Consider the following 8865-nt stretch of genomic DNA (forward strand, 5'->3'; position numbering starts at 1 on the left):
ATTCGGGAATGTAGCTAGATGTTCGCATTGTTCTCGCACAATATTTCAACACCGTGCCTCTGTGTCTTCTTCAGGTGCTACCTGAGACTGGACCTTGACTCAATCGCTCTGGCTGGCTGTGGACCCTGCTTCAGCCTCAGAGGTTCGATCCAACGACCCGCCGTGAACTGGGATGCTGGTACCCCACGTGTTGCTGTGTGTAGCCCGGTGGTGTGATGTGCTGCCGTCGAGGAGAGCTGCCACACTTGAGCGAATCTCGTTAGAAAACGGTACCAACTGTAACCCTCCCCACAAAAATTTTAAAAGTCAATAATAGTGAAATTGTAACCTCCCAGCAAGAATATGAAAGTCAATGTTAAGTGAAATGTTGTCTTCCCACAAAACTGAAAATGAAATTGAGCCAAGCGTAACCTCATTGCAAAATTAAAGAATAATAATGGCCCAAATGTAAACTCCCCACAAAAATTAAGGAATGATGATTGATCATTAAACCCACAATAATGTTAATTGAATAATGAACCATGAACTGAATGTAACATCTCAACACAAATAATTAAACCTGATAAATTTTATAAGGGTAGCTGCGCTGACCTTCGGTCCTGTGAAATAATTAAACCTGATAAATTCTTATCTTAGTAAAACTGCATCTATATCTGCTCTTATTTAAAAAAAATTCCGGCACAGCTCCATGCAATGCTGGCCCATATTTAATTTTGATTCTTGGAGGGAATGCATAGGAAATATTATTTAACTTGAAATGAATCCTTTTCTTTAAAAAAGTTACTTTATAGAAAAATTATTATTGGGGCATTTTTATTGAACAAATTTATTACAATTAACATACCTTATTAGCTGAGCGCAATGCTGCTTCATTACCTTCTACAATAATACACATCGTCCACCACAATCCTGACCAGATTCGGAAGAACAGCACGCCGTCGACGCATGCCGACGCCCGCTCAGTACAACCGTCCACTCGCTAGAACTACTGCCGACTGACTACTACTGCAGACAGGGTGCAACTCGCAACTGAACACTCGCGCGGTCAAGCGCAGACTAGCAACGATAAATAACTCTCTGGTCAGAGATTCTGTCATGCCTCGCCATCGCTGGTAATGAATACATACGTGTTTCACTACTTATACTCGGCTCTGCGCCTCTGTTTTTCCAAGTGCGTCGGTTCGAGTCACGTACGTGTAACACTTAGGTAGGCCAGTGGCCCTCTTCTGCCTGTGACTTGCACCATGGAAACTGCTATGTGAGTCCTCTCCGGCAGTTCTACGCCCCTGTGGCCTCTAAATGCCTTTGCAACTGCTGGTATGCGTAACTTACTGCAATCCGGTCCACACCTGGCTCTAACTGGTGCTCTGAACATCGCACAAAACTAACTTTCCCTATCCTTAACGGTGGTGCCGCTACATTATTCCCCTCTTGGGAAAGACCCGTTCCCTGGGTCGACCCAAGGACCAGTCTCAGGAGAAGACAGCGAGGCACACTGTTGAAATATCGTGCGAGAACGACGGGAACATCTGGCTGAATTCCCGAATATCCAAGATGTCAACAGATCGCCGGGAAAGCACGAAGTTAAGAGGTAGTTAAGGGTCTACCTAGAGACCGGGTCTTTCCCAAGAGGAGAATAATGTAGCGGCACTACCGTTTAGGATAGGGAAAGTTAGTTTTGTGCGGTGTTCGGAGCACGAGTTACAGCCAGGTGTGGGCCGGATTGCAGTAAGTTACACATACGGGGTGTTTCAAAAATGACCGGTATATCTGAAACGGTAATAAAAACTAAACGAGCAGCGATAGAAATACACCGTTTGTTGCAATATGCTTGGGACAACAGTACATTTTCAGGCAGACAAACTTTCGAAATTACAGTAGTTACAATTGTCAACAACAGATGGCGCTGCGGTCTGGGAAACACTATAGTACGATATTTTCCACATATCCACCATGCGTAGCAACAATATGGCGTAGTCTCTGAATGAAATTACCCGAAACCATTGACAACGTGTCTGGCGGAATGGCTTCACATGCAGATGAGATGTACTGCTTCAGCTGTTCAATTGTTTCTGGATTCTGGCGGTACGCCTGGTCTTTCAAGTGTCCCCACAGAAAGAAGTCACAGGGGTTCATGTCTGGCGAATAGGGAGGCCAATCCATGCCGCCTCCTGTATGTTTCGGATAGCCCAAAGCAATCACACGATCATCGAAATATTCAATCAGGAAATTAAAGACGTCGGCCGTGCGATGTGGCCGGGCACCATCTTGCATAAACCACGAGGTGTTCGCAGTGTCGTCTAAGGCAGTTTGTACCACCACAAATTCACGAAGAATGTCCAGATAGCGTGATGCAGTAATCGTTTCGGATCTGAAAAATGGGCCAATGATTTCTTTGGAAGAAATGGCGGCCCAGACCATTACTTTTTGAGGATGCAGGGACGATGGGACTCCAACATGGGGCTTTTCGGTTCCCCATATGCGCCAGTTCTGTTTATTGATGAAGCCGTCCAGGTAACAATAAGCTTCGTCAGTAAACCAAATGCTGCCCACATGCACATCGCCGTCATCAATCCTGTGCACTATATCGTTAGCGAATGTCTCTCGTGCAGCAATGGTAGCGGCGCTGAAGGGTTGCCGCGTTTGAATTTTGTATGGATAGAGGTGTAAACTCTGGCGCATGAGACGATACGTGGACGTTGGCGTCATTTGGACCGCAGCTGCAACACGGCGAACAGAAACCCGAGGCCGCTGTTGGATCACCTGCTGCACTAGCTGCGCGTTGCCCTCTGTGGTTGCCGTACGCGGTCGCCCTACCTTTCCAGCACGTTCATCCGTCACGTTCCCAGTCTGTTGAAATTTTTCAAACAGATTCTTTATCGTATCGCTTTTCGGTCCTTTGGTTACATTAAACCTCCGTTGAAAACTTCGTCTTGTTGCAACAACACTGTGTTCTAGGCGGTGGAATTCCAACACCAGAAAAATCCTCTGTTCTAAGGAATAAACCATGTTGTCCACAGCACACTTGCACGTTGTGAACAGCACACGCTTACAGCAGAAAGACGACGTACAGAATGGCGCACCCACAGACTGCGTTGTCTTCTACACTCCTGGAAATGGAAAAAAGAACACATTGACACCGGTGTGTCAGACCCACCATACTTGCTCCGGACACTGCGAGAGGGCTGTACAAGCAATGATCACACGCACGGCACAGCGGACACACCAGGAACCGCGGTGTTGGCCGTCGAATGGCGCTAGCTGCGCAGCATTTGTGCACCGCCGCCGTCAGTGTCAGCCAGTTTGCCGTGGCATACGGAGCTCCATCGCAGTCTTTAACACTGGTAGCATGCCGCGACAGCGTGGACGTGAACCGTATGTGCAGTTGACGGACTTTGAGCGAGGGCATATAGTGGGCATGCGGGAGGCCGGGTGGACGTACCGCCGAATTGCTCAACACGTGGGGCGTGAGGTCTCCACAGTACATCGATGTTGTCGCCAGTGGTCGGCGGGAGGTGCACGTGCCCGTCGACCTGGGACCGGACCGCAGCGACGCACGGATGCACGCCAAGACCGTAGGATCCTACGCAGTGCCGTAGGGGACCGCACCGCCACTTCCCAGCAAATTAGGGACACTGTTGCTCCTGGGGTATCGGCGAGGACCATTCGCAACCGTCTCCATGAAGCTGGGCTACGGTCCCGCACACCGTTAGGCCGTCTTCCGCTCACGCCCCAACATCGTGCAGCCCGCCTCCAGTGGTGTCGCGACAGGCGTGAATGGAGGGACGAATGGAGACGTGTCGTCTTCAGCGATGAGAGTCGCTTCTGCCTTGGTGCCAATGATGGTCGTATGCGTGTTTGGCGCCGTGCAGGTGAGCGCCACAATCAGGACTGCATACGACCGAGGCACACAGGGCCAACACCCGGCATCATGGTGTGGTGAGCGATCTCCTACACTGGCCGTACACCACTGGTGATCGTCGAGGGGACACTGAATAGTGCACGGTACATCCAAACTGTCATCGAACCCATCGTTCTACCATTCCTAGACCGGCAAGGGAACTTGCTGTTCCAACAGGACAATGCACGTCCGCATGTATCCCGTGCCACCCAACGTGCTCTAGAAGGTGTAAGTCAGCTACCCTGGCCAGCAAGATCTCCGGATCTGTCCCCCATTGAGCATGTTTGGGACTGGATGAAGCGTCGTCTCACGCGGTCTGCACGTCCAGCACGAACGCTGGTCCAACTGAGGCGCCAGGTGGAAATGGCATGGCAAGCCGTTCCACAGGACTACATCCAGCATCTCTACGATCGTCTCCATGGGAGAATAGCAGCCTGCATTGCTGCGAAAGGTGGATATACACTGTACTAGTGCCGACATTGTGCAAGCTCTGTTGCCTGTGTCTATGTGCCTGTGGTTCTGTCAGTGTGATCATGTGATGTATCTGACCCCAGGAATGTGTCAATAAAGTTTCCCCTTCCTGGGACAATGAATTCACGGTGTTCTTATTTCAATTTCCGGGAGTGTATATCTTTCACATCACTTGCAGCGCCATCTGTTTTTGAAAATTGTAACTACTGTAATTTCGAAAATTTGTCCGCCTGAAAATGTACTGTTGTCCCAAGCATATTACAACAAACGGTGTATTTCTATCGCTGCTCGTTTAGTTTTTATTGCTTTTTCAAATATACCGGTCATTTTTGAAACACCCTGTACTAGCAGTTGCAAAGGCAAATAGAGGCCACATGGGCGTAGAGCTGCTGGAGATGACGCACACAGCAATGGTGCAGGTCACTAGCAGAAGAGGACCTGACGACGACGCCACACTCTGCTTGTGTACGAGGCCGGCACGACACAGCACATTGCACTGGGTCGCTGGGGCAGTGGCCTCAGCATTGCGGGATGCTGAGACGCGTACCGAGGTGAACGAAATGCTGGAGTGGAAACGAATAAATCATTTGGAAATTTCTCACTGAGTTTTAATACGGTACCTCCTGGCACCCATCCACTGCATTTGGTGTCAGTACGCCACATTTGGCGTCTGATACCACAACACAACTGTCTCAACGTTTCAATTGGATCACTAGCACATTCGCCTCAGCACTGCGGAGCCTGAAGGAGATAAGAGAGAGAAGAGCTGGAATGGAACATGCATAAATCACGTCAGGTAGGGTAGTGGTGTTCTCATGCCCAGCTACCGACACACATCTAAGCCAGCCTTTTAAAATTAGGTTCTACAAAACCAAGTCTAGGCCGACTACAAGCGAAACCTGCTAGAAGGAGAATGGGAAAACTGGGCAGAGTTGTCAAAAATCAAGAACACGGAAGGAAAACCAGTCCTACATGAAGAAGGGAAAGCTTAAAGTTGGAAGGAGTATATAGAGTTTCTACACAAGGAAGATGAACTTGCAGGCAATATTATTAAAATGGAAGAGGACGTAGATGAAGCTGAGATGGGAGATATCATACTGTGAGAAGATTTTGACAGAGCAATGAAGGACCTAAATTGAAACAAGGCCCTGGGAGTAGATGACATTCCGACAGAGCTACTGACAGCTTTAGGATAGCCAGCCAAGACTAAATTCTTCAATATCTATGCGAGATATATACGACCTGCGAAATACCCTCAGACTTCAAGAAGGATTTTATAATTCCAAATAAAGCAAGTGCTTAGAGGTGTGAATATTACCGAACTATCAGTTTAATAAATCATGGTTGCAAAATACTACCACGAATTCTTTGCAGAAGAACGGAAATACCTGTAGAAGCCGACTTTGTGGAAGATCAGTTTGATTCCAGAGAAATGTAGGAATGCGGGAGGCAATACTGGTCCTATGACTTATCTTAGAACGTAGGCTAAGAAAAGGCAGACCTACGTTTATGGCACTGGTAGACTTAGTCTAACTTCTTGTCAACGTTAACTGGAATATGCACTCCGTCTTCAGGCCACGAGTGGCCTACCGGGACCATCCGACCGCCGTGTCATCCTCAGTGGAGGATGCAGGCAGGAGGGGCGTGGGGTCAGCACACCGCTCTCTCGGTCGTTATGATGGTTTTCTTAACCGAAGCCGCTACTATTCGGTCGAGTAGCTCCTCAATTGGCATCACGATGCTAAGTGCACCCCGAGAAATGGCAACAGCGCATGGCACACTGGAAGGTCATCCATCCAAGTGCCGACCACGCCCGACAGCGCTTAACTTCGGTGATCTCACGGGAACCGGTGTATCCACTGCGGCAATGCTGTTGCCTTAACTGGAATATACTCTTTGAAATTCCGAAGGATTAGATGGGTAGATCACCTAATTAATGAGGAGGTACTGAACAGAGTTGGGGAGAAAAGAAATTTGTGGCACAACCTGACCAGAAGAAGGAATCGGTCCATAGGACACATTCTGTGACACCAAGGGATGATTAATTTAGTGCGAGAGATAAGTGTGAGGGGGTAAAATTTGGAAATTTGTTGTTAGGTCTTACGGGGCCAAACTGCTGAAGTCATCGGTCCCTAAACTTACACACTACTTAATCTAACTTAAACTAACTTACGCTAAGGACGACACACACACCCGTGCCCGAGGGTGGACTAGAACCTCGCCGGCCGCGGAGGTCTCGCGGTTCTAGGCGCGCAGTCCGGAACCGTGCGACTGCTACGGTCGCAGGTTCGAATCCTGCCTCGGGCATGGATGTGTGTTATGTCCTTAGGTTAGTTAGGTTTAAGTAGTTCTAAGTTCTATGGGACTGATGACCACGGCAGTTGAGTCCCATAGTGCTCAGAGCCATTTTTTTTTTACTAGAACCTCTGACGCTGACCGTGACAAGACGCCTAAGACCGCGTGGCTACCCGCGCGGCTGAGGGCGTAAAGATCATACAGGTGGACCAAGAGATGAATACAGTAAGCAGATTCAGAAGGATGTATGTTGCTATAGTTATTCGGAGATGAAGAGGCTTGCACGGGATAGAGTAGCACTGAGAGCTGTATCAAACCAGTCATTGGACTGAAGACCGCATCAACAACAACAGATCACTGGAATATTCATACCAGCTATCCTTATATGCTCCATACTGTACTTTTAACTTTTAAACAAATTTGATTTGTAACTCTGAGAAATTCTTAAGTTACTTTACAATAATTAACATTACCACACGAAAAAAATTTTAAAACATAAATTAACTCTGCAAAATTTAAAATACAGGGTAGCTAGCAAGTTCACAAAACATTTGAGAGAATCGCTAAGGGTAAATGGCGAACCATAACGCAACAAATGATACAGCACGTGAGAGACAAGCTCGGAAGTTTGTTTTTGGACGTGGTGCTGCCAAGTTAGTTTGAAAAATCGTCGACAAGGGCGCTACCGGCCGTAGTTGCCGAAAATGGTGCTGAGCCATGCATGTGCTACAATTTGCCCGTTCTCAATCGGTGGACGGCGTACAGTTACCTTTCCCTGGCAAATTTCACAAGGCGACACCAGTTTACAATAGCGCACTGATGTGATTCAAGAAATTCGAGGAGGATTGCTATTTGTGCGATGGAAAACATTCGGGACGAATAGGAATGTCTGAATACAGAGAATAGTCTGAGAGACGTTTCGTTGTGAAGTCCAGGAAGTCTACCTATCGAGCTCCTGCAGAAATGAACATTCTACTGCTATAGTTCAATTCTTTTATCTTGGCGGTTCGCGCATGCCCGCCCAGACGCGGGAGATTGCTGCATTGCCAGTTGCAAACGACGCATGCGCCAAGAGAAGCAGCGCCATAGTATAGTTCGCAAACTTACGTTTAGGGGGGAGAGCGCAGTTTATGAAGCAAAGACACCACGGCCGCATTAATCATTTCGCTGCTACAGAGACGCTCCACGCATTCCGCGATGTGCGCGATTTTGTCATCATTGTACTGTTCGCCTGTGCAGACACATGGTGTTTCGACTGCTTTGACACACTTTATCATTCGATTTCACAAAAACTATTTGGCCCAAAAATTTGATTTTTAAATATCTTCTTGACTGATACCTTCCCCCATAAATGACTTAATTTTGTTTCGATGTTCTACGCAGTTATTGTGCAGCATTAGATGTAGTAAACCATTGCACGAAATTTTGAAGAGTTTGCAGAGGTAAAAGTCCATAGCGTATACTTTCCTTATGGTCGATTTTAGTTGTCACTAGAAATTTCCAAAAATTACATTCAAACGAATAAAATTAATGAAGTAAGACACTTCGATACTGTTTTTTTTTCTTTTTTTTGTTGATTTCATTTTTTCTATATTCTTCGTTGAATATGTTTGGGGCGGACGTCCAATGACACCCATTCAGGTTCTTCATTGATCTGTTCACTCAGTTTCTTGTTACAGAGGGTAGGTAACGCTCTGACCGAACACGCTGAGCTACCGTGCCGGCACATTCAAACGAATAAAATTCATGAAGTAAAATACTTCGATATTATTTTTAAAATAAAGAAAATGTTAAGCACCGATCAAGGTTTAAACTCAGAACCTTTCGCTTAGCAGCCATACACTTTAACCATTACACTAACAGCTCGTCATTCACCATATCTCGTGGAGGACTTTAAAACATCACGCAAAATACCGACAAACACTGTTGGTATGGTTATGAATTACTCACGTTTCGTCGAAGTACAATAGGAAATCAACAATTACCGCTGTTCTTTATTGCGAAAAAGCGGTTGGTGAGAATGATACAAACACCTTTCCTTGCTATCGCCTGAATTAGGGGGCTTATTGCTTGTTTGATTTAATTAATTAATAGAACGTGAAGCAATTGGTAAAAAGAATGCTTTTTCCAAACTTTCTATAAAAGGAAGTCTGCTATCAAGACATTGCTTTTGTTCAATTACTTTATTTATGAATGAA

At 46.7% G+C, this 8865-nt stretch overlaps 1 pseudogene; it reads right to left on the reverse strand.

The window, feature by feature from the left end:
* Positions 1–6132: 6132 nt before the first annotated feature.
* Positions 6133–6250, reverse strand: LOC126196022 (5S ribosomal RNA; annotated as a pseudogene).
* Between the last annotated feature and the right edge of the window lie 2615 nt (positions 6251–8865).

The sequence above is a fragment of the Schistocerca nitens genome, chromosome 7 (assembly GCF_023898315.1).
Source record: "Schistocerca nitens isolate TAMUIC-IGC-003100 chromosome 7, iqSchNite1.1, whole genome shotgun sequence".
In the NCBI taxonomy this organism is placed as follows: domain Eukaryota; kingdom Metazoa; phylum Arthropoda; class Insecta; order Orthoptera; family Acrididae; genus Schistocerca; species Schistocerca nitens.